General features: G+C 46.6%; 1 long non-coding RNA gene across 1 annotated transcript in view; it reads right to left on the bottom strand.

The window, feature by feature from the left end:
- The window catches only part of LOC141582027 (uncharacterized), a 177,244-nt gene that overhangs the window by 58,931 nt on the left and 91,102 nt on the right, over positions 1 to 27,211 (bottom strand). The window contains exon 2 of the long non-coding RNA XR_012514867.1: positions 6,243 to 6,350. This is a non-coding gene — a long non-coding RNA (uncharacterized LOC141582027). The remainder of the gene's footprint in view (positions 1 to 6,242; positions 6,351 to 27,211) is intronic.

Here is a 27,211-nt window from a genome sequence, read left to right as displayed (position 1 = left end):
TGCCAGAATATCCACACACCAGCCCTAAGGCTGAGCCAACAAAATCCAGGTGAATGCAACACTAGATCCCAAAGAGGTTTTTAAGCAATAAGAGTGGCCCATCTTCATCGCTTGACCAATATTTATTTTGGTCCTACTATGGCTCAAGAGCTATGGCAATGAGTAAAGAAGGCATGTTTCATGTCCTTATAGAGCTTATATCTTAGAGGGGACATATACGAAGGAACTAGTTATACAATCAATTTTTTCTGGATTTCTATGCAATCATGGTTGTGTAGGAGGAGGATTAGAATGATGAGCACAGAACAGGGAGATTTGACATGCTCTGGAAGGTCTACAGGTGCCACCACCAGGGAACCAATGTCTAACATAAATGCTAAACAATGAGTAGGTATCAATTAGATGAAGCATGTATGCATTCCATGGTGTGGCTGGAGCCCCATGGAGTTCTAGAAGAAGCTGGCGAGGGAGTCCAGGCCACACGGTGCAGGACCTAGTTAAGCTCTGTCCCAAGAGCTAGGGGCCCACAGTGAGTTGATGCATCCGACTATGTCGGTCATGGGAACTGCAACTCGCTCCCCTCCCCCATAAAGAACATTCTGGTAGGGTCAAAGTTATTTTAGTAAATGGCTGCCCTGCTTAGATGACTCACCAGTCAAAAAATTCCGTTTTATTCATCTGTGAGTGTAAGCCTGAAGTTAAACCTGCTTCTCAGATGTGTTTACTGTCGAGTGGGTGACACCCTAGATGTCATGCCAGGCTGGCTGTGGAGAGCTGCTGGCTCATTAGGATACCAGGAGAGCTTCTAAACTGAGACGCCCAGACCTCATCCTAGATCAATTAAATCGCACTCCTAGGGAAGTGGGACTGGGCATCATTATATTTCCTAAATTCCTTAGGGGACTCAATGCGCAGCCAAGTTTGGGGAACTGTGAACCAAGATTGTCTTTGCCATGTCTCTCCTTCCCCCAAGCAGGAGGAAGGATCGAGTAGCAGTGACCATCCATGAAACAGATTCGGGAGACTGTCCAAATCCCATCTGCACACGAAGGAGCATCTACAAAACACCCGAGGGACCTAGAAACGGACAGATCCATCCCGTCTCTCCTTCCTCCGAGGGCGTTTCCAATGGGACAAGCTGGACCCGGGCGGATTCTCAGCCCCACCACCCCAGCTCCAGGCTTGGGTCCATCTGCTAGGCAGGGCGGGCCGCCGATGGTGACGGGTGGCGCGCTCCGCAGCAGACAGCCGCGCGCCCTTGGCGACCCGGTCCCTGCGCCCAGGGGCCCGCAGGTCCTGGCTCCCGGCTTCTGCACCTCCCGCCCCTGGACATCTGGCTGAGCCGCGCCTCCCTCTCCCCACAGCCTCTGCCCGCCCCGCCTCTCCTCCCCACCCTTCCCTTGTTTGGGGCGGTAAGGTCAGAAGCGTTCAACAATTCAACGTGGGAAGTCTCTCGGAGGAAGTCCCCGGTCATAAATTTCACCCAACAAGAGGCTCCCATCAAGCTCGGGCTTGTTAGGAAACCTCCCAGCCGCTAAGCGAGGGTTAGGCAGCTCCAGGGCGGGTGGGCTCAGGGGCAGCCAGGGAGCCACGGTGAGCGCGTTGGGCTGCGGGTGCTGAGGGTTGTTGGGGTTCAGGTGTTTAGAGCCTTGCAGGTGTGGTTGCCACTCTACTTCTCTGGTATTGCCCGGCTGGATCGCAACCCTTAGATGTGTCCAAACGGTCCTTATGTGTCTAAGACACACACCCAAGCACATTTGGGAGAGGAAGGTGGTCAGTTTCTCTTTACATTGCAGCGGCAAGTTAAACCTCGTCTGGGTTGTTTTAATCCTGAAGTTAATGAACGGAAACATTTGAATAAGTTAAGGCTGTGCTGAATGCCGCGTTCCACAGGACCTTGCCATCTGAATGTAATGATGGTTCCCAGAAAAAACAAACAGGCAAGAGGTTAAAGAACAGGGTTCTAGGCCCCGCCCTTGCTGCGTGACCCTGGGTGAGTCACTTTATATCTCTGAGCCCCATTCCCGGAGTGGAGTGATGGAGTTGGCGGGTCGGTGGGCGTGGGGCAGCTCTAAGCGCCCCCAGGCTCTAACAGCCTCTGGTCTTTGCCCCTCCTCCCTCTCCCTGTAGCACCAGCAAGGTGAAAGAAGGGTCTGAGCGAATTCAGCCTTTGTTCTGCTACCATTTGTCATGGGAAATCTTTCCAGGGACTGGCACTCTGACTTGGTTGGAAAGCCAAGGGTATTGAGCCCGCATCAATAGAAGGAAGGTTTGTAAGCCCAGTCTACACATGCCCTGTGCAGTGCCCAATAGAGGGGAGACAGTTTGGGGACTATTTACTCGTGGAACTGTTATCGCAATAAATAAAGCAATGCTGGAGGCCTGAAGGAGTTTCAATAATAACAATTGTTACTCTGCCGCAGGCAGGGTTCTAAGTCCTGTGCATAAATTAACCCACTTAAGCCTCCAACAGCTCCCTGAGGTTGGATACTATTATTAGCCCAGTTTTACAGATGGGTAAACTGAGGCCCAGGGGTACATAATTTGCCTAAGATCATACGGCAGTAAGAGGTAGAGAGGAGACTTGAACACCTGAAAGCACAAAGAGCAGCCCTGGGCCCTTGGCAAAGATGACGATTCCTGTCCCGGGGACAGAGGAAGACAAGACCAGGCATCCCAGAGGGCAGGAATCCCAGAGCAAAGGCCAGGAGTGGGACCGAAGGCAGGGTAAGGGGCCCAGCTGGCTGCCATGCCCGCCCCAAGGATCAGATGCTTCTCTGAGGCCTTATGTCTACTTAAAGCTCTTGGCTCAGATTTTCCACTGGGCCCCAGAAGAGCCATTTTGGGGCAGCACAGAGACCTCAGAGGAATGAGCTCGACTGAGTGGCTGTAGTTTGCAAAAGCTGCCCACCAGACAAGCTTCACCCTGCAGACCAAAAAGAAAAATCCCTTCTGGAGCCTGAATTATTTGGCAAGAAAGATAAACATATAAGCCGGTCCCTGCTCTTAGAGCACCTCAATGGGACATGTGGATCATTTTTCTGTAGATAATAAGGAACCCTTAAAAAAATATGCCATTCTTTTTACTGCTTTTGAATTGGGATGGTTTTTGCCTGCAATATCTGTACGTTTATGGCAGAGGATTATTTTGAGATGAACTGTCTGGATAACTGTCAGATAGGAAGTGCAAACTGCATTTCACCACCGATGTTCTCTGCTTTATGCATGTGTGGCACGTATTCCAACCAGTTGGCGGTAAACTTTTGCATTTTTCAAGCCTCTCAGAGGACCGACCCACTTTCTGTGCAGTATCAGAAGCTCAAGAGAGAAGCCAGAAGAAATAGACACAGTAGCCGCAGCCTTTGGTACACAGTAGCCGCAGCCTTTCGTGCACATCTGCAAAGAATGCATGCCTATTGCCACTACTGCATTCTGCCCGTAGCTCTATTCATTCATCTTCCATGCCAAACTTCTGCCAAATGCCCTCACTTGTCTGTCGAACATTTCCGCACTGGCTAATGTCTTTCCAGCTTACCTAGCCAAAGTGGTTTATATTCTCCCTGAGTGACAGAGCAAACAAAAGCTGATCAAGAGCAAACAAATAGGGACTTCTGATAATTGAACCACTTTTGAGTCTTTCATTCAAAACATCTCCACACCAAAGAACACCTGCAATAGATACCAAGCACAAATGCTCCTTCATCAATGGTTCCTTGCATCAAAAAGGGCTCAGAAAGATAGGACCCCTAACTGTCCCCTCAGAAAAGCGTTTGTGTTTCAGCTTATCTGGGATTGGAGAGCCCATTTCTTCCTGATGTGTATAACTCAAAGGCCTCCAACCTGCAAACTTAGGGATAGCTGCTTCCCTGCAAAATTAGACACCTGCAGGGGCACTCGAGTCTGTGTCTCCTGAGCCAGAATGTGGGGTGATGCATTTGTAAGTGTGGGATGTTTTCTACATAGCATAATTGTATGTGATGACTTCCTATAGACATGCACGCGCGCGCGCGCACACACACACACACACACACTCAGAGAGACCACGGGAGGATAATTTGGGATAAAAACGCCACTATCTCATGCAAACTGGTGCTGATCCAATTCTTCCCCACATGAAATGTGATGTTCCTGAATTCCTTCTAGCTACCACTGAAAGCCTCCGCTTTTCCTGGTGACCGCAGGAGGCTGAGATGTGATGGGGGTGGGGCACAGAGGGCTGGGCGCTAAGCTCCCTCCTGGCTTCACATAAAGGAAGCAAAATCAAAACCCGAGCCTGAAAAAAAAAAAAAAAAGAAAGAAAAAGAAAAAGAAAAGAAAACTAAATTTAATTGGCTAGGAAACAGGATTCCTGGGGCCTCTGCTTTCCCAGCTTCCAGAGAAGGATTTAAGCTGGGACACTTCCCCGCCCTCAGGACAAAAAGGGAAAAAAAGAGATTAAATTCGGGTTGGGTCTGGCCAGTACAAATTGCATGCAGAGTATACAGTTGCTTTGCATATTGCATGTGCTTTCATGGAGAGGGAAAAGGGGGGAAGAGGGAGGGCAGGGACACTAAACAGGGGGAAAAAAACCTAAAAACAACTTGCTGTTTTCATATGGTCGGATAGAACTGTTTTGTCTCTGTAACTGTGCAGAATGTCAATGGTAGGCACCGTGTCGTGACAAGATTTTTTTTTTTTTTTTTTTTAAGTTAAACTAAGCTCACACCCGAGCTGTGGCCCCCTGAGGTACTGCAGCTTTAATTGTGTTCTGTATGATCTACAGAACAATATGTCTTGATAAATCTGAATGGCAACCCAGCGCATGGTTCCCCTTGGCATTGCTGCAAAGCCAAGCCTGGCTTTAGTGAACCCGTTCAGGAATGTGGGTTAATTCGCCGACCCTTTTTACCCCCACAGCTCTGTTTTTGTGAGGTTGGCAGAAACTGACACGTTTTCTTTTGCTTAATTAAGTTGTTCAGTAGAAGGCTGGTCAAACAGTTGCATCTACGTGGGGAGTCTGGAGATGCACAGAAAGCCGTGGGCGTTTCCAACATAAAAAGGGGGATTCTGTTATTGTTTGGGTGTAGACGGGTCATTTTTTCAAAGTTACTGCTGCCTGAGTGACCACAACCCTGTGCGCAGCCCTGAAAGGACATTAAAGCTGCTTAAATACAACTACCTTGGGTTTATTTTTTAAAAGAGAGCGAGGGAGAGAAAGAGGGAAAGAACAAGCAGGAGAGAAACGAAGCGGTCTCATTTATGTAGCATTTTCTTTCCGGCCCTTTTTTTTTTAAGGCAAAGAGTGAGCTCATTTACATAAGAGATGCCCATACATTATGAATTACAGCTAGTATGATCAAGCTCTCTTTCCAATCAGTAAAACAAAACTGGTACCGTACCCATAGAAATTGCTCTGGCCTTCTGAACAGAGGAGTGGGATCTAATCACCTTTATGCCAGACACTGGGGTTAGGAAAATGTCTAAAATCCCTGTTGATGAAATTCCCGCTTTCATTCCTTGCTGATGTTATGACAACCACAAACAGTATCAGTCTCATGGATTCTCAAAGGAACTGAGGACCCAATTGGAGGCCTCCCCCATCACATCTCTGACCCTTTTTGAAGCCTCCTATATTTCTAATTCAAATCACCTTTATCATTGATATGCAGATCCCCCCCTGGATTTTCTGTGGCTATTTGGTCCCAGCAAAAGTTTTTCTTGCTGCAAGTACTGCATGATATAGTTAAGAGGGTGCATGTGGAGGCGGCCCTGGGACCTGGGCTTTGGGGTCCTAGTGCCAATAATGAATGGCTTGGTCTACTGTGTGCCCTGAGTTGTTCCTATTGATGCCACTGGGCCTCAGTTTATCCACAACAGCAGATGCTCAATGTAGGTACGTAACAGGCATCTAATATGTACATTTCTGAGTTTAAGCTGCCCTCTTTCTCCCTCTGCAATAAAGCAATAATTAGAAACCCCACTGATTCCACAAAGTTTTTTTTTGCTTTTTTTTGAAAGAGGGTCTCACTCTGCCACCCAGGCTGGAGTGCAATGGCACGATCGTGGCTCACTGCAGTCTCAATCTCCTGGACTCAAGCCAGCCTCCCACCTCAGCCTCCCTAGTAGCTGAGACTACAAGCATTCACCACCACACTTTCATTGTGCTGATAATCCACACCATGATTCTCAGCAGTTATGAAGCCTGGGCACCCACTGGTGAGGCATCAGGCTTGCAGAGTTGTTCAAGGGATGTTTGTACATACTTGGTCTTGCAGAGAGCCATTATGCCTGCTTGGAATCCACGAACTCCAATTTTCTGCCAGGTCCCAGAACAGCAGCTTTTGGAAAGTGCAGAGATCGGCCTCTTCCTTCTAGAGAGAGAAACAACTGGATGGTCAAACATTTCAAGAGATTCCATTCGTGATTTTTCACTTCCTAAATAGACAAGAAAGAGTAGGCAATTATTTGATTGATGTAAGTTGCATGAATAGCAAAATGATTCTTAGGCCAAAGAACAATCCATTTTGGAGTATAAATGACTTGGATCAGTAGTCTACACTGACATCAGTTTTTTGTTTTTTGGTTTGTTTTTAAACAGGGTCTCACTCTGTCACCCAGGTTGGAGTGCAATGACATGATCATGGCTCACTGCAGCCTCAATCTCCTGGACTCAAGCCATCCTCCCACCTCAGCCTCCCTAGTAGCTGGGACTACAGGCATTCACCACCACACCTGGCTAATTTTTTTAGTTCTAGTAGAGATGGGGTCTTGCTAAATGGTTACCCAGGTTGGTTTTGAACTCCTAAGCTCAATCGATCCTCCTACCTTGGCCTCCCAAAATGCTGGGATCACAGGCTACCATGCCCAGCCTGGTTTTCCACTACAAGCAATACCTGCTTACTCCTCAGACTTTGCCAGAGTTGGTTATAGATCTACATTCAGGACACCATGCTCCTATATTTAGATTGCATATATTCAGGTTCCCAAAAATACACAAGAAGTTGCGCAGATTTCAAGGTGCTCCCAATCTGTAAGTAGAGAGGATGGGGAGATTTAGAAGGCCTGTTTTGTACAACCATTCCCACATGACTTATTATTCTGAAGAACCAAAGCCCGCTGCACAAAAAAACAAACAAACAAACAAAAATGCAAAATGGGACAGGCGTGGTGGCTCACACCTGTAATCTCAGAACTTTGGGAGGTCGAGATGGGTGGATCACGAAGTCAGGAGATCGAGACCGTCCTGGCCAACATGGTGAAACTCCATCTCTACGAAAAATACAAAAATTAGCCTAGTGTTGCGGAACATGCTTGTAATTTCAACTACTCGGGAGGCTGAGGCAGGAAAATCATTTGAACCAGGGAGTCGGAGGTTGCAGTGAGCTGAGATCATGCCATTGCACTCCAGTCTGGCGACAGAGGGAGACTCGATCTCAAAAAAAAAAAAAAAAAAAAAATTGCAAAATGCTTCCCCCAGTTCTGGTGGTCCATGTTTAAGGACCACACGGGACACTGGTCTGCAGTGTCCCTACCTTACTCCTCCTCCTCTGATGGCTCAAGGAAGTCCCCAGAATCTGGGTCTTGTCCACTGGTCTTCACGGTCTTAGAGCCACAATACTTAGGTCATCTGCCCTACTTTCAAAAAGGCCAAACTCAAAACTATGCACAAGTCTCACACACAACTTTTAAATCCCAGCTAACTGGCTGGTCCCAGCACCTCTTCAAACGAGAAGTTGTGGGAAGCTAGTGAAGGCCTGAGCAGATGGGAGCCGAGATGGCCGGACAGCAAGTGGCTGCCCGAGTCACGCCACCTGGCCGTCTTCCCACAATCTGGAGGGGGCGTGTGTGGCTGGCAGTTCCATTCCCGCTTGAGGTGGCGGGCCCTCTCCCCCTTCCCAATCCCCTGACAGCCCGGACAGATTTTCCTTTGGCTTTTGAAAATCCAGGACATATTATTCCTCAAAGTCGCTAAGTTCCAGCTGCTACAGGGAGCTGGCCTTTCGCTCTGTTACCCCACCATCTAGCCTACATCTTTCCACCCATGGAAACAGAAGGCCTTCCTCCATGCGGGCAAGCCCACAAGAGTTTGGATGCTGCCGCTCGGGTCCTGCAGACAGAGGGGAGGATTCACAAGGGCTGGCCGGGAGCCATCCCACTAGCCCTGGCACTTACAGCTCCACATGGAGCTGTGCGGCTCTTCAGGACAAAGAGGAGTGTTTCTATCAGCCCAACGTTCTGCTGACAAATGCATAATAAACTGACAGAAAGCGACCAAGCAGCATTTCAAAACCCCCAGTTACAGGGGAGGCCAAGCCTGAGTGGAGATGGTCACTTTCTGCAGGTGTTCGGCCAGTGTCCCTGCATTTGCATGCATTTGCATATACTGTCAAACAGTTGGCTGACAGAAAGTCTGAGGAGGTCTGGACACAGCCCAAACCTGTCAGTGGCTTTCTCCTTGCCAGTCAAGGTTGGCTCTGGCTGCAATTAAGGCAGGAAACGAATACTTCTGACATTGCAATATACCCAGCCACAGCTGGGCGAAGTTAAATGGAAAAGTGGGCTTTATTTAGAGAGACAAGATGCATGCTGGGAAAAAAAAAAAAAAAAAAAAGATGGGGAAAGCCAAGAGTGGTAAATGCTCAGAAAGTGACACTCTACACTCATTCTCCAAAAAGGAAACAAATATTTTGTGGTCCTTCGGGTTGCTGTGCTGCAGTGTTATTTGTTGTTGTTTTTGTTGCTTGGGGTGAGTAAGCAGATTCCCCCACTGAGGGAGGCCAATTCAGCATGCGAGAGGCGCTTGCCAGACACTACACCCCTTTTATCTTCAGAGGACCATCTCAGGAAGCAGGGAGGAAGCGCATCCCCAAACTGCATTTCCGTGGCACACGTGCTACCCCAGAAGGCTCCACTGTTCTGTTCAGGGTTGGCAAATAGGTAGCCACGGCTTGGAGCGGGTGAGAAAATTGGAGGGGGCCGAACACAAGCCTCATGTTGTCCCCTCACCGCCCCGCGTGAGGGTTACAGCTCATATTAGCATATGGATTGCCATGGGAAAGAAACAAAATCAGAGCCTTCACTACTGTAAGAGTGAATGGCCTCAAGAGATGGAGGGGCGGGGAAGGAAGAAAGCTGGAGAGAAAGGTTGTTGTTGTTCTTGTTTTTAAGAACACATGAGATTTATATTTTTGGAGGCCTGCATCCTTCTGAGATGTTGTTTTACAGATTCTTTAAGCGAGACCTAACAATTTATTAAATACTTCATCTCTAAACAGTGGTGGGCACTAGAGTTTCATGAGCAGCAAACAATAGATTCTGTTTATTCACCAACAATACAGACACTGTTCAGCTCCGGACTGCAAGTGGCTAAGCCATCTGGCTCATATCTCCACAGTAAAACATTGTCCGTGACACAAAAAATGACTACATCCCCAGGACAAACTAGTGTGACCTCTAAATAAAGCCTTCCTCTGAAGCTATGATATCACACTGCACAGGGGACACCAGCACAATTGAATCTGGTCACCAAAAGCCCAAGTGAGATAGGACTATGTAAATGGAATTTTATAGGAGACTTTTTGTCCTCCATGGCAAACCATCCAGATCCGTCCACAGCACTGAAACATCTTTTTCATTCACCCCTCGGACAACAGTGCGGTTCTATTTGGTGATTGGCAGTCCTCTTTCTCCCTCGCCCTACCCAGGAAGCACACGTCCGCGTTCCCGAGCAAGGCAGCACCTGCAGCCTTTGCATCCAACAACTTTTCACTGATGGGGGCCCCACCTGCCCCAGCCCTTTTTGCTCACATTTCGGAAACAAGCGGTCCTTTCTCCTCCCTGCCAGAGAGAAGGCCCAAGTTTGCCAGCTTCTTCACAAATAGCCAAACAAGTCACTCTCAGCCTTGCACCACCTGAATGCCCGCTTCACGAGGCAAACAAGTATACACACACACACACATACACACACACACACACACACACACACACAGACATACACACACTCCAGCACCCCGTCCAAGAAAGGGGCCGTTTCAATGGAAGAAGTGACATTCTCCGGAAAAAGACCCAATTCAGTCTCCTCGACCAAGGCATTTGTGTGGCTGTTTGGTGGGAAAATTTCATTACAGAAATTGAGACATGATGAAGAACAGACCAAAAAGCTGGCTCGGCTTAAGCCTTCCACCTGTTCCAATTCCTGTTTGTTTTGTTTTGCAGAGCGAGGCGCCCTGGCCCACCCCTATGCATAAAACATTTTGCACACAAGATGCTTCATGTAATAAGATCTCTCTGTGATTTCCCCATGCAAGCAAGCAAGCAGGTATTGGGCCATTTTGCAGCCGGAGCCACCTGAGATGTGACACACACAGCATCTTGTTGGGGATGAACGGGGCAGGGTGAATTCCTGCGTGATCTTTTGCCAGCCCTGTCATCTCACACACACTACTTAACTGCTCAGCGCCCATCCTGAGGTGTAAAAAAGGGATAACACTTTCTTATTCGAAGGAACTATATTTGGAAAATAGACGAGAAATTCTTATCATAATGCCTTGTATATAGTGAGGGTTTAATAAATGGCAGCTCTTACAATAATGATAACAGATAATGGTAACATTGCTTCTGTGACTCCTGGAATTTCAGTGGGAAAACAGCTTCCAAGATATCAGTCACTCATTTAAATAAACACTGACCCTTGATAATAGTAACATTTACTGGCCCAGAGCAGTGGCTCACGCCTATACTCCCAGCACTTTGGGAGGCTGAGGCCGCTGGATCACTTGAGGTCAGCAGTTCAAGACCAGCCTGGCCAACATGGAGAAACTCTGTCTGTACTAAAAACACAAAAAGTAGCCGGGTGTGGTGGTGCGCGCCTGTAATCCCAGCTACTCAGGAGGCTGAGCAGGAGAATGGCTTGAACCCAGGAGGCAGAGGTTGCAGTGCACTGAGATTGAGCAGCTGTACTCCAGCCTGGGTGACAGAGTAAGACTCTCAAAAAAAAAAAAAAAAAAAAGTAGCCAGGCGCAGTGGCTCAAGCCTGTAATCCCAGCACTTTGGGAGGCCGAGGCAGGTGGATCACAAGGTCAAGAGACTGAGACCATCCTGGTCAACAAGGTGCAACTCCGTTTCTACTAAAAATACAAAAAATTAGCTGGGCATGGTAGTGCGTGCCTGTAATCCCAGCTACTCAGGAGGCTGAGACAGGAGAATTGCCTGAACCCAGGAGGCGGAGGTTGTGGTGAACCGAGATCGTGCCATTGCACTCCAGCCTGAGTAACAAGAGCGAAACTCCGTCTCAAAAAAAAAAAAAAAAAGTAACATTTATTAATTTATTATCATCATTACCATTTAGCATTCACTCTTGCCAAATTATTTGACAAAGTTGGATTAGAAACTACACTGCTGGTGGGCTTATCATGTATCCCATTTCTGGGGTAAAGCTTTTTTCATGAGGCATGGAAATGGCCAAAATTGTATATTGTTATTTCCATAGCAGTCATAGTCATTTGTTTTTAAAAATGAGAATGCACAGTTGCTGTATCTTAAGTATAAAGTCATAGGGATGGCTTGAGATCTTAAAATGATTTCTTTCCTTTTACTTCAGTTTCAATCAATCCCAAGATTTTAATTGCTTACAATTAATTTAGGAGTAATCTTTTCATTTACAACTGGTGGGTTTCTAGACATGAAGCTGTTTGGTTGAAATCAGGAAAGCTGATTTTTCCCAGTTAGTTAAGAGAATGCAAACTGGACCCAGAGCCTCGGAAACAACTCTGTAAAAATCATCACAAACGCCGGCTGGGCACGGTGGCTCGCACCTGTAATCCCCGCATTTTGGGAGGCCAAGGTGGGTGATCACCTGAGGTCAGGAGCTCAAGACCAGCCTAGCCAACATGGTGAAACCTCCATCTCTCCTAAAAATACAATTTGGTGGTGCCTGCCTGTAATCCCAGCTACTTGGGAGGCTGAGGCAGGAGAATCACTTGTACTGGGAGGCAGAGGTTACAGCCAGCCGAGATCACACCACTGCACTCCAGCCTGGGTGACAGAACGAGACTCTGTCTCAAAAAACAGAAAAAAAAATTACAAATGCCATATTTAACCAACTGTAAACTGAGTTACGGGCTCTTGGCACTCCAAACTTTGTGATAAGTAGGTAAATCAATTAGCAGAACATAGCGATATAGCTTCAGTTACCACCAATATAACTTCTCCAGCCATTTTCAGCAGAAATTAAAGTATTCCCAGAATATCAAAGCTAATGGAAATTTCCATATGAAAAACCTTCTGAACTTTATATCTTTGGACGAATGCAAAATACTGTTTACTCACAAATCTCCACCTCTGTTTTGTTAGGTTGCTTCATTTTGGTTTTGCCTTAATGCTTCTGTGTGAAGCTCTTGCACATATTGTATTATTTCCATGAATCCTGGTTAATTTCAGCAGGAAAACTGCTCCCAGAGTAACAGCCATGCAAACAAATGCTGCCCTGGGATTCTGGGACTATAAGAAGTCCTGCTAAGGACATACACGAATCCAATTAAACTTAGAAATACACATTTGGGATGGGAGGGGCCAGGGTCAAATCTTCTAATATATTGTTGGCAGCAATTTAGGTTAGAATCATCTTTGTAGAGAGTAATTTGATAGTCTCTACCAACATGTAAAATGTTCCCTCTGATCCAGGAATTCTGTTCTACTATTCTATTCTATTCTATTCTATTCTCTTCTGGAATTCTATTCCATTCTCAGTAGACCCATATTCTATGGAGCTCTTCCTTCAAAGTGTGCAAGAACATATGTACAAAGAAGTTGATTGTAATATTATTTGCAAAAGTGAAACATGATGATAACCTAAATGTCCATTAATAGGGCACTGTTTGAATAACTTACGGTGTGTTGGTTTAAAAGAATGATGGGGAGCCATATGTATAACATTCTCTATAACTACATCTATATGTCTCCATATAAAATTATCTAGAAGAGACTGGGTGCAGTGGCTCACACCTATAATCACAACACTTTGGGAGGCCAAGGTGGTCGGATCACTGGAGCCCAGGAGTTCCAGACCAACCCAGGCAACATGGCAAAATCCCGTCTCTACAAAAAATACAAAAATTAGCCAGGCACGGTGGAGTGTGCCTGTACTCCCAGCTACTTGGGAGGCTGAGGTGGAAGGATCACCTGAGCCCAGCAGGTCGAGGCTGCAGTGAGCCATGATCATGCCACCACACTCAAGCCTAGGTGAAGGAGTGAGAACCTGCGTCAAAAAAATAAAAATAAAAAGAGAATTATCTAGAAGAATGCATGCCGTGCCATCCAGAAGATGCAAAGAGGAGGGTTTTGTTTTTACAGAATGCCCTTTGGTGGTATTTACATTTTTTAAAACCAAAAAGTCACAATTCTTGTGGACTTTAAAGTATCACAAAAAAATACATTCCCGGTCACTGTTCGCTGTCAGGCTGCTGCCATTCTTTGGCATAGGGAACATAGACTTTTCAAGGGAGAAGGAAGCAAGAGCTGGCCAGCATAACTTCCTGGAAGCCCACTGTGAGAAGGGGTTGACGCCAAAGGCTGAGGGAGTTACGGCCAACGAGAAAAACTAATCCCTTTCCCTAAAGGACTTGCCTTGGCATAAGAAGTCTGTGGCTAAAATAAATATAATATGGAAGTGCTGAGTGATTTGACTTACTCCACCTGTGGGATTTTAATGGTTTGTGACTTGTTGGTTCAGCAACAGTACAAGCCCTCTAAGGTAGTGTTCAAGAGCTGAGATCTGGGGTTAGATTATGGCCAGCGCTATACTTACTGGCTGGGGAGCTTTGCTGCTAAGCGTCTCGGGCTTCAGTTTCCTTCTCTGTAAAACACTTGGATTATCTACCTCCCAGCGCTGGCATAAAACACTTAACACAGAGCCTGGTGTCTATTGCATACGCAGCACTATGAATCTAGCTATTGTTTTGTCATTGTGGCTATAATATTTACTATATTATTATTATATAACTAATTTATTTATCTATCCACTGCCCTTCACACAGAAGGGATAGCACGGGGTAGTCTGCATTTCTGAGGATTCAGGGACCCAGCCAGGTAGGTTTTGAGTTACCCTCACAACGAGGGGGTTTGTGCTTCAGCCGCCACACTCTCGGCCCACATCCCTGATCTGCATTTTCCACGGCAGACCGGGGTAGGGGTCTATGGCCATGGAACAAAGGCAGGTTCGCTTGTAAATGCCGAGGCAGAACCAGGCAGTAGTTTAAACAAAAGGGCATGAAATCTACAAAAAAAAATCCCCGCCGTGCCCAGAGGCAGCTCCCAGGTGACCCTGGCCCGTGGCCTGGCGCCTCCTGTCAAGAACACAGGGCTCCCCTCCACGAGGCAGTCTGTGGCAAAGCTGGAGCTGGCTTCAGTGTTGAGACACCCCTGCCTCCCCCGCTGCCTTCACCTGACAGTGTTTCTACTTCTTCCTGGGTTCCTCTTCCATCCTCCTGGCTCTATCCCTGCAATTCGCACATGGCCCGCACATGGCCCTCACGGGCCACCGTACCCTGCACCCTATATGGCCTTTTTGCAGTATCACCTGCCTTCACTTGACTGATTCTCTCACTCTTCCAATTGCAATCCCCACAGGACGAATTTAAAGGGTCCCACTTATCTTTTCGAGTTAGGAAAAACAGTCAAAAATTATCAGCAGGTGGTATAGACAATGGCCATTTAAGCCTATGACGCGGCTGTGGGTGGGCAGGCCATGACTGACACCTCTAGCAACCAATGAGACTGAAGAAAGAGACTCTTCCGGCTTCCAATTGGTCAGCACTGCTTTCAAAGGCCCCGAACTGCCCAGAAGCTGTCCTCCCACCTCGCAGGTGCAGAGGGCCTCTGGGACCAGCGGAAAGTTGGGCTCTATTTTCTGCAACTAAAATATAATTGTATTTGTCTGTAATCTAGAAAGCAATGACTTTTTTCCCCATGGCTATTTTAGTATCAGCTGTAAGTCATAGCAATAATGACCCAAGTAATTTCTGTCCGTTTGTCTTGTTTTGATTATTAATACCAATGCTTTACCTACATACAGTCTCTTACCTTTGACAAACTATTTCACATATGCTAATTTGGATAATATACAAAACGAAGCGCATCTTATTCTCGCCTTTCCAGAGAGAAAGAGAATGAAGCTCAGAGAGGTTGAGTAAGTTGCCAAAGGTCACAGAGCTAGAAAAGTGAGACCCAGATTGGAATCTAGCTTTTCGGACTTTTAAGCCAGCCTTCCTTCCATGTTTTTTAATGTTTTATGCGGTATTCAGAAAAAAAAAAAAGTTTCCCGAATAAATGAGATCTCATTTTCCCCACTCTGTCATGTTTTCCATTTTGGAAACCTTTACAGTTTAAGGGTCAAGATAGTAAAGTTTTTTTAAAAAAATAAACTTTCTTCAAGTGCAGAAGTAAAATTTATTAATAAACAGGACATGATTGAGGACAGATATATGGATCCACTGATGAAACAATAACTTCTAAGATAGGCCTGGCAGAAAGTAAAAGTGTCCCACACAAATTCTCGCCGTTGAAGGAATGCCCGGTCATTAGAGCAGAGAGGGTGATAAACACAGACTTTGTGCCTCGTGCTGAATGTCCAGCCGCACGCAGAGTTAGTAGCCCATGGACAGAGCCTCTCACCCCTCCCCAGCCTGTGTGCAACAGAAAGGGCTGTGTCTCTGAGCAGAGATGCATGACCCAAAAGGATAAGCTGCCTTTGGACTCTGTCCTCCTCTGGGGTATCAGAACCAGGTAGAAACCCTCCTGCACCTTGAAAGTGGTGGCCCCAGGGACAATCTGGGCCCACATCCTTCCTTCTGGCCACATTTTTATGGCTCTGAAATTTATCACTGGGTGTTAGTTTGCCAGAGAATGAGAAAAATGGGGTCAGATTTGCCTTGTGAACAAAGTCCTTAGATGCCTTAAACGGGAAGGAGATTTTTCTATTTGAAATGACCCAGAAGCCATTCAAGGCAAACAACTCACCCAAGGGCAAGCAGGCAACCGCTGACAGAGGCTGGGCCAACTAGAACTGGGGTCCCTGGGCACTGGGTACAAAGCCCAGTACCCTGAGGAACCCGCCATCACAGAAGCCACTCACCCCAAATGATGTCAGTGTTGACAGATGAAAACAAGAGCCGAGGCATAGAAATTGTCAGAGGGGCCTCACCTTTCCAAGCCTGAGTACCAGCACTCTGAGTCCTCATTGGATCTTCTTCTGAAGACTGAGCCCTGCAGGGAGACTCTCAGTGAGTAAACAAATATATAAATATAAACAGGCCAGTGAGCTGTCCAATTACATCTTATATCCAATGGGATAAAGCCAATGTGTCAGGAATGGCCATGGGCTCAAAAATGTGTGCATAGAATTAATGGGGAATCATGCCAGGCATGGTGGCTCACGCCTGTAATCCCAGGACTTTGGGAGGCTGAAGTGGGTGGATCACTTGAAGCCAGAAGTTTGAGACCAGCCTGGCCTACATGGCAAAACTCCATCTCTACTAAAAATACAATTAGCCAGGCATGGTAATGCAGGCCTATTAATCCCAGCTACTCAGGAGGCGGAGGCAGGAGAATTGCCTGAACCCAGGAAGCAGAGGTTGCAGTAAGCTAAAATCGCACCACTGCACTCCAGCCTGGGCAACAGAGTGAGACTCTGTTTCAAAAAAAAGAATTAATGTGGAATCCACACATGTGGAATCAGAAAAATTTTGTGCTTCCCCACCCCCTTTTAGCAAAGGAGGACAATGAACAATCTATTGGCAAAGCAGGGAAAACAGGCTACATCTCTTGCTGGGCCCCTGGAATTCTGAGAAGGTGCTTCTCCTGTGATAGCGGTCACTGGTATGGCAAGAGGTTGACAGTCCCTGACCAAAACTCTAATGGGGGTGGCATGTTTCTGCAGAAACCCAGCAGAGGATCAGGTACCCCAATGCATCATCCTCCTTCCTGGTAATAAGCATCGTCCCCCCAGCTGGAAGAGCTGCCTGTTTGGGGCAGGATTTCTAAATATAAAAATGTCAGAGGCTGGCTAGAGGGAGGAGGACACCCGGGACCCGACCCTGAGCACAGCAGGACCTTGCAACCCCATCAGATCGGAGTACACAGGCCGCGTGTGGTAAGAAGGTGTCTCTCCACCTGACTGGCCCCAAATGTGAGAAGAGAAGTGGGGCAGGCAGGCCCTTCCTTGTTTTGGTGGCAGGCACATGTCTGTAGTCAGGAGCCATGGAGACTCGTTCCACAGACTGCAAAGCCACCCAGCCATCTGGCCCAAGCTCCTATGACCTGAAGAGCCTGCTTTGCCCTGTTCTCACAGAGCCAGCAGCCCAGACCACAGGGAGCTCACATTATGTTAGCAAATGAAGAAATGCTTTGACAGGAATAGACAAATTGTCATCTATTTTACTTCTAACTTTGAAACACAATGAAAATCTAGCTATATTATCCACAGAACAACTACAGGGCTTGCAAAACAAAAACAAAAACAGAAAACCCTTTCATCATGCATGTCCGCATGGTCTGGCGTGGGAGAAGTGCAAGTCATGAGTCATGTTTCTTTTTTTTTTTTAATTATTTATTTATTTTATTGCATTTTAGGTCTTGCATGTAAAGAACATGCAAGATTGTTGCATAGGTACACACATGGTAGTGTGATTTGCTGCCTTCCTCCCCATGAGTCATGTTTCTAGGACCTTATGCACAGCTGCATTCTGGGAGAACACCTAAAGGCTAGGTGTCAGGCCTGGGGAAAGCAAAGCCCAGGCAAGGCCTCTTCTGACCCTCCCTGTATTGGATCTGATGTTTCTTCCATGAACTGGGAAGTTCAAGTTCCCCAGAATCTGGCTTTGGATAAGCGGAAGCAGGAACAACTCTACTTTTTCTTTTTTCTTTAAGAGTCTTGCTCTGTCACCCAGACTGGAGTACAGTGATGCAATCTCAGCTCACTGCAAGTTCAAGCAATTCTCTGCCTCAGCCTCCACCTCCCCAGTTCAAGTAATTCTCTGCCTCAGCCTCCTGAGTAGCTGGGACTATAGGTATGCACCACCATGCCCAGCTAATTTTTGCATTTTTAGTAGAGATGGGGTTTCACCATCTTGGTCAGGCTGGTCTTGATCCAGTGATCCACTTGCCTGGGCCTCCCAAAATGCTGGGATTACAGGTGTAAGCCACCACACGCCTGGCCCACAACTCTACTTTTATATGAAGCTGAACATTTGTTCAAAATTGCTTCCTTGTTGCTGTGCCACTTGAGGACATGAACCAAGTCAGATGGGGCTTCATTTTGGCATCAACACCCTACATCCATCTCATTCAGTCAAGGTCTCTCTGCCCTGCTGTTCCTGGTTCAGTCCCTGGGAAGACACGGAATTGTCCTCTCTTCTGAGTGTGGCCCGTGCACTCACCCAGACCCACAGGATCCCCTTGAAGGCTCCCCTGCCGCCCCACACCCACCCCATCTGGAAATTATCAAGTCCTTATGGACTTTGCTCTTTATTCATTCACAAAGAATGTAAGATTCCATTTTTTTAAGAAATGAATAGAAATCCCTGGCATCACCATATCAGGGCGTCTGTTCCACGCCAACTCAGTAATTGCTCCGTTTCTAGTGCTTTTTTTTTTTTTTTCTCCACCAAAACCAACTTAAGCTGATTACCGCCATCTCAAACAACCTCACTGGGCTCCAGATATATCCATTTAATATGGCCAAGACAAGCAGCCAACTGCCGTTTTCAAAAGACAATCTGACAGATTCTATTCACTTTCAAAGTAGCTCTCCACGGCCGGAATAATTATCTTTCATTTCCCCCATTCTGACACCTTTCAATGATTTGTTGACATCTGAAGAGTTATGGGCAATCTTAGAAGAGGCAGCTGGACTTTCCACCCCCAAAGATACAAGTACAAAAAGGATTCCCATACAGCATCTGAAATAACTCTGTTCTTTGCAAATGGATATTCAGATCTGCATATTAATAGGGACACTTTTATCTTTAAATATAACCTCAAAAAAAGAAGGGGGGACAGTATCCATTTAACTTGTTCACTGCCAACTCAAGAAAATGCACCTTTTCCTTAAGATCAGAGTTCCCTCCCTTGACCCATAAAACCAGAAAAATGCAGATAATGCTGAGTTTTCAAACATCTCCTGTTTGCTCCTCAGTCGAGGGGGAACAGCAGGAGAAACCCGAACAAATGGCAAGGGGCCTCCACTGTTTCATCTGCTGCCAATGAGGTTTTAAGTGAGCATCACTGGAATAATGTCTATTAATAATTTGCACTTCTATGGCTGTTTCTTGAGGGTGTCTCTAAGTGCCCTCCCATGAACACAAGCCTTGCTTGCAGGGAAAGAGCTCCACACCTCCGGCCTTTGGGCACAGCGTCCCCAGCTCCTGCCTTAGCACAGAGAGGCACTCTGTCTTTAAAACTCAGCTAAATGGGGCCTGGGAGAGTTTGGGTTTTTTTTTTTTTTTAAAGGATAAATGTAATATGTGTATAATGTGATTACAAATATAGGACCCATCGCATGCAGGACACACAGGAAAAATATGGAATGCAATATCTTCAGATCGTTTTCTTTCTCTATTTTTTCTATTTCTCTCCTGCCCCCGCAACACACAAAATCTGAGGACTTTCGCTAACTATTTTAGTAGGGTCTCAAACCAAGTGCCTGGTAGATTTCAGTATGAGAGAGTAGTGACAACGGCTGCAAGAAAGGATCAGATGCAGCCATGATCGTTGTCAGAGACGATTAAACACGAAGGCAACAGTGACGGAAAAGGGAACAAGGACGCAGCAGTTCGCAGCCTGGACCAGTCACAGTGATGCCTCCTGCGGTGGCCTAGAGCCCTCTGCCCTGTCCGGGAGGGAGCCTGGCCGGACAGGCAAAGGGGAAAAGCCCGCCGCGGGGATCGGTTTCTGTTCCGAGAGTACAAAGCCGAGTGAGGCTGCTGGGGTTGAAGCCACTTGTTTGAGTTTTCCAGCGCTAATCAGATCGTCCCCCGAAGAGGGAAGTCTTTAAGGAACCAGGATCACAGACCACATCCGCGGGTCACTTCTTCTTCCCCTCAAACCTTCCGGCCACAGTCCCTCAATCAACAGCGCCCCTTACTGGCCAGTGGGTTGTAAACCCAGAGGGTACCGGGGCTTCTCGGATAACCGTTGGCAACCTGGAAGTGGACATATCTGCATCATCTCCAGTTAACAGAATTTTGAACCCACTGTCAAGAGCAGCTCTTGCAATCCCAGCTCAAGGCTCGTGGCCATCCCTCTGTCTTGAACTTGGTCTCCGCGCAATCAGGTCTCTCTGTCGGAGTTTTATCATCAGGGGAATAAACATCTTCTCCCAAGAGACCAATAACCACAAATACTCTGTGTGTGGTCTTAGCAGATCTGAAGCGTCAAGAAGCCTTCATCAAGATCGGACACTGCGACCGGAGAATCCTGTCCTCTGCAAACACAATGGATTTGGATTCTAAGCGGTTGAAGTCACAGAACGGTCATTAAAAAACAAAGAGGCACTGGTCTTTTTCAAACACCTTTCTGGACTTCTCCAAAGAAACCCTCCTGGTGAAAGTGCACAGGATTCATTAGCAATCATCCCGGGTCAGCTGATGACCGAGGCTGGCACGGGCGGTGACAGAGCAGGTGGGCAGAGTTGACCTGGGTTATTTTAGGTGATGGGGGTGGCACAGAGGGAGACAGAGAGGTGAAGGGAGTTTATTTTGGTTGAGGAGCTTTATTTTTGCCTTCTTGCTTGTGAGGATTCATTTCCCCTGGGTAATTTAAAGTTTGTATGAACCTTGGAATTCCTCAGAGAGAAAGCATCGTTGCAAATAAAATGAACAGGCCACAGCACTTGCAGTGGTGGAGAAAGTGGTCAATGCTGTACCTTTAGATTCTTGGGTTTTTAGCTGGGTAGGGGTTTTAGGCCGGTTTGGGAAGTTGCTTCTCATCTGCCCGGCTCTAGCTGGGGCCTTCCATGTGTTTGTGTGTCTAGCATGTATTGTTCCCAGCACTGTGCTGTGATTCTCCATGTGTTCATTCATTTAATTCTCACCACAACCAAATGCATGAATTCATTCATTCTGAATCCACATGTTTAATCAAGAAAGTTTTACAATGCCCACCCCCTCTCCTTTGGAAAATAAGGGATAGCCTAGCAGACTGCTCGGGGTCAGGATTCTTAATCCCTTTCATGCCATTGTCAATATATTGAACCCAATTCAGGAATCAGCAACGACTTTCCATGCCTGCTCCATCAAGTCTCATTTCCTCTGCCTTGCTCAAAAAAAACCTTTCAAAACACTCTTTATAACACTCCCACTTCCTCTTCTTCCAGCTGCCCCTCCACTTCTCCAAACAAATGTAGAATCCCAGTAGCAGTGAGTTGAGTGTCCTGAGTGAGATGGGAGCTATCATTCATAATCAGTGTTGCCGTTGCCTAGTGAGACACAATGCAGGCTGGGCTCAATGGCTCACACCTATAATCCCAGCACTTTGGGGAGCCAAGGTGGGTGAATCACAAGGTCGAGAGATGGAGACCATCCTGGCCAACATGGTAAAACCCTGTCTCTACTAAAAATACAAAAATTAGTTTGGCATGGTGGCTCACACCTGTAGTCCCAGCTACTCAGGAGGCTGAGGCAAGAGAATCACTTGAACCCGGGAGACAGACGTTACAGCGAGCCAAGATTGCACCACTGCACTCCAGCCTGGAGACAGAGTGAGACTCTGTCTCAAATAAAAACAAAAACAAACAAAAAGACACACTGCGCCCCACAGAATATACACATTACCTTTGCTTCAACTTTGTGTGACATACCGAATCTTCACCATATACAGAGTCTGCAGGTAGGTGGAGATCACGAGAGTGCAAAGAACAAAGGAATAGACACAAATTCATTTCTTATGCATTTGGGATCATCCTTACTGCTATGTTTGATCTCTGTTGGCTGGAGGCAGACCTCATAATCTAAACTAAAACCTGATTGGCTAACAATTTAAAATTTTTCTAAACAGGTAAAAGCAGTGGAGAGCTGGGACATGCCTGTGAGCATGTCCAGCACAGATATTACCACACTTATTCTTTAACAAGAAAGGAAACTTTAAAAGGGAACTTTTCTACTTCCCACACTATGCAAATATCCCATTTCTCATCAGACTTCCCTCGCTGTTTTTAATATCCACCAGTGTTTCTTGGCTGGATGACTATGATGTTTGCCAGTGAATGATTTTGTAATTTCCTCACTTTCCCTATTTATTAGTTGGAATTATTCATCTTTTTTGTAGAGATGGGATCTCACTCTGTTGCTCAGGCTGGTCTGAAACTCCTAGGCTCAAGCAGCCTTCCCAAAGTGTTGGGATTCAGTTGTGAGCCACTGTGCCCCGCCATATTAGTTGGAATTCTGCTGTAAGAACAAGCTTTTACTTTTTCCACTTATAGATTCATCTGTTTGTTTATATCAGTAAGAACTCAAAAGTTCTCATTGTATTTACCAGGTGACACTCTGCTTCTATCATCATTCATTTTTATGCCCCAATTGTCCCAGGTCTGGCTGGTAGGAGCTCCTTCATTCTGACTTCTGGGTTCTTGGGACATGTACCTATAGTTCTTTGAGCCCTTCTTTACTTCCTGGCACAAGATGTTCTAATTTCATCTTGTATTTTCCCTGACTCTGCACCCAGCCCTGGAATCAGCCACTTTTCCAAGGAGTTTGAGTTCTTTTAAATGGGGACTTTAGGAACCAAGATCTGAGCACTGATGTGTTGTCTGCTCCTGGGCCACACTGTTCCCAGGCCCTCCCAGTGAACGGAGCCAGGACGCATTATGTATGAGTTTACACCGACACTTCCAATTTCAGTCCCACACCAAAGGGCTTATCCTAGGATTTTTCCTTTCCACATGTGTAACTCCCTTCATCGATGAGAAATCTGGTTCCCTCATTGACCTCAATATATATGATGTTCATCAGGTCCAGAAACAGTTAAATATACACGTTATCATTAAAACCATCTCTGATCTGTAAAATCATCACCGTAACATTATTTTCTATGCTTTCAGACTCTACACACCCCTGTATTGGTTACTGGACCTGTTCTTCAGGGTATAGACATTGCCACCGTGGCACCCTCACAGCCCCCGCCACCCCACATCCTCCTAATCCTACTCCCCGGGAGTATCACACTGCCAAGATCGCTGCCCCCCTCCCCCACTGCTCTGGCATCACTTTAATTCACTATTGGGCTAAAAGAGTGTCCGGATTCTCCTTCCTCACTATGGATTGCATGACCAGACATCCCAGCCGTTATCAGAGCCTTCATAAGGTCTGGAGTTCAGCGAGAAAGTGCCGGTGAAATAGGCTTGCCCTGCCACATATCCATGTCACTCCTGTCCTTCTTGTCCCTCTCAGTTTAGTGGCTGGACCAGTTTCCATCTGCACACCATTGCTCTGGTTGCCCCCTCCTGGAACACACTCCCCACCTTCTCTGCACCCTTCAGGCAAGTTCAGCCCGTCCTTTCCACAAAACCTCATCTGGTCCCACGATCCCTCTAAGGACTTCTCTTTTGTTCCTGCCATCATCCTCTGGATGCTCCATCTAACACTTGCTTATCTGCTGTGACTTGTTCTCTGCATCAAAGTGATAGAGTAGCAGGCTCTGTAATTACTTCACAAGGGCGTGAGGATGCAACTGCTTTACAGCCCCTTAGCATCCAGTCAGAAGCTCATCTCCTCCATGCTCATTAGGAAACAAAACAGGCCGGGTGTGTTGGCTCACGCCCCTAATCCCAGCACTTTGGGAGGTCAAGGTGGGCAGACCACAAGGTAAAGAGATGGAGAGCATCCTGGCCAACATGGTGAAACCCTGTATCTATTAAAAATACAAAAAATTTGCTGGGCATGGTGGCATGCGCCTGTAGTCCCAGCTACTCGGGAGGCTGAGGCAGGAGAAGTACTTGAACCCAGGAGGCAGAGATTGCAGTGAGCTGAGATCGCACCACTGCACTCCAGCCTGAGCAACAGAGTGAGACGGTCTCAAACAAACAAACAAACAAACGAAACAACCAGAAAATAACAAGTGTTGGTGAGGATAGGAAGAAACTGGAACCCCTGAACATGATAGGTGAGAATGTAAAATGGTATAGCCGCTAGGGAAAGCAGTATGGCAGTTTCTCAAATAATTGAAAATAGAAATACATAATTCAGCAATTGCACTTCTGGGTAAATACCCAAAAGAATGGAAAGCAAGGATTTGAAGAGATATTTGCATACCCATGTTCACAGCAGCACTATTCACAATAGTCAAAAGGTGGCAGGAACCCAAGTCTATCAAAACAAAATGTAGGCTGGGTGCTGATCACCTAGGGTGAGGAGTTCGAGACCAACCTGGTCAACATGGTGAAACTTGGTCTCTGCTAAAAATACAAAAATTAGCCAGTTGGAGTGGCTCACACCTGTAGTCTCAGCTACTCAGGAGGCTGAGGCATGAGAATCATTTGAACCTGGGAGGTGGAGTTTGCAGCGAGCTGAGACAGTACCACTGTACTCCAGCCTGGGCAACAGAGCAAGCCTCTGTCTCAGAAACAAAACAAAATGTAGCATAGATATACGTTGAAAGGAAGAAAATTCTGACACATACAACAATGGATGAACCTTGAGGGCATTATGCTAACTGAAATACGCCAGACACAAAAGGACAAATACTATATGATTCCTATATGATTCCACTTACATGAGCTATCTGGATAAATCGAATTCCTATACAGAAAGTACAATAGTGAGTGCCAGGATTTGAAGGGAGCAGACAGTGGGAAGTTATTATTTAATGGGTACAGAGTTTCCATTTTACAAGATCAGAAGCGTTTTGTATGGCTGGATGGTGGTGATGGTTGCACAGCAATGTGAATGTTCTTTTGGGTTTTTTTTGAAACGGAGTCTCACTCTGTCGCCCAGGCTGGAGTGCAGTGGCGCAATCTCGGCTCACTGCAACCTCCGCCTCCGGGGTTCAAGCAATTCTCTTGTCTCAGCCTCTCAAGTAGCTGGGACTACAGGCATGCATTACTATGCCCAGTGAATTTTTGTTTTAGTAGAGACAGGGTTCCACCATGTTGGTCAGGCTGGTCTCATGATCCTGACCTCACGTGATCCACCTGCCTTGGCCTCCCAAAGAGCTAGGATTACAGACATGAGCCACTGTGCCTGGCCATGAATGTTCTTAATGCCACTGAACTGTACACTTAAAAAATGGTTAAGATGATTGATTTCGGCCCAGCACAGTGGCTCATGCCTGTAATCCCAGCACTTTGGGAGGCTGAGGTGGGTAGATCATGAAGTCGGGAGATCAAGACCATCCTGGCCAACATGGTGAAACTTATCCCTACCGAAAATACAAAAATTAGCCGGGCATGGTGGCATGTGCCTGTAATCTCAGCTGCTCAGAAGGCTGAGGCAGGAGAATTGCTTGAACCAGGGAGTCGGAGGTTGCAGTGAGCCAAGATTGTGCCACTGCACTCCAGCCTGGAGACAGAGACTCCATGTCCAAAAAAAAAAAAAAAGATGATAAATTTTATGTTACATGTATTTTATCACAATTTTTTAAAAATCAAAAAGCTTGTTTGCTCATCTGTAAGGTGACAAGGTGACAGCTGTAAAAATCAGATGAAGTGAAATGCATAAAACACTAAGTACAAAGTTTGGTGTGTAGGAGGTGCTTAATAAATGACGATAATCATGATGGTTTTACAAAGTGGTCCATAAATAACAGATTAACTGATTAACGGGCTAAGAGATACATTGTTCCTCCTCCAAGAAAAGCTTTCTCCATTTATACGGTGGAGAATGGAGTGAAGGGGTGGCTACAACGGAAAAGTTTGGCGGGATTTTTATGTAGAGGCAAATGGGGCCTGCTGACACCACGTGATGGCCCATTGCAGGGGTCCCTCCCATGGCGTCCAAACTTGGCCCATTAGAGTCATTTCTCTGGCATCAGCATCATCTCCAGAAGGCCCCTCTGTAAACGTGCATATGTTAACCTAGAGGGAGAATCCATTAGCACCCTAATCCCCATTAGCAAGGAGTGTGTGGCTGGATTATCTTGCTGTCACCTGGCAGGAAGCAGGATCCTGTAGAGAAGGACACCAGTTAGCATATTGTCGCCGGGGAGAGGGGTGGGAAAGGCCGGAGGACGGCATGTGGTCCAGAGGCCATGCCCAGATGGAGGCTGCAGTCAGCTCCCCAGTCGGAGGGAAAGCCCAAGTCAAAGCCACGCTTCCCCCTTAACCACCTGCTCCAACGCCACCCACGGTGATTGAGCCACAGCTCACAGAATGCAGGTCTGGTTGAATCTTACAATAACTTTGTAAGGCAGATGTCATTAGCTCCATTCTCCTGGCAGGAGGGTGAGGCTCAAGGCAGCTAAAGGCTTTTGCTAAACATCAAGTAGCGAGCCAGGACTCTACCTATGATATGCCAGGCACGGCTACAGGCAGTGTACATATATAACTAGGAAGATCGTGCACATTTGGTGAAAGCATGGTGAGAAAGCAGAAGTCAGATCTTCTTCTTCTGGTGAAAAACAAGAAGCCAGATCTCGTTTCCCTGTTAGGCATTTGTAGCACAACTGGAATCTATAGACTCTGCTGCTGGAAGCCATCACTGTTATGATAGCGACTGCTACCTATGATATGCCAGGCACTGTACAAGCAGTTTACATATATAAGCTCACTTGATCTTCATAACAGTACTACCTAGGTACAATTATTATATTTATTTCACAGATGTGGAAATAAAGGGGTCACAGATAGGATTAGTACTTGCCACAAACCACACAGCCAGCAAGGTATAAGTGAGCACCTGCAGTCTAGATGAGACACCACTTAAAACGTCATTTTCCTGGCAGTCCCGTGCAGTTGCCCCAGTGGACACTCAGTGGTCAGCTAAAGGCCAAGCCCACTGCTTCTCACCCCTCAATGTCATGGTGCCCACCAACACCTGGTCCCCAGGGTCACTGAGAATAGGTCCCCAACCTGCTTTGGGTCTTCTATGGGGACTTTTCCTTTGAGATGAGGCCAATCCCATCATTGCATTGGTTTGGGGGGCATTTGGGTCTCATTTCATTTTGTCTTCTCCACTGCCATTCAAGCATCAGAAAAATCATATTTGTCTCCTGGGAAGTTTTATCAAAACAGAACATTATGGCCAGGTGT

This window comes from Saimiri boliviensis, chromosome 18 (assembly GCF_048565385.1).
Source record: "Saimiri boliviensis isolate mSaiBol1 chromosome 18, mSaiBol1.pri, whole genome shotgun sequence".
Taxonomy (NCBI): domain Eukaryota; kingdom Metazoa; phylum Chordata; class Mammalia; order Primates; family Cebidae; genus Saimiri; species Saimiri boliviensis.
This window is presented reverse-complemented; position numbering and strand designations above follow the sequence as displayed.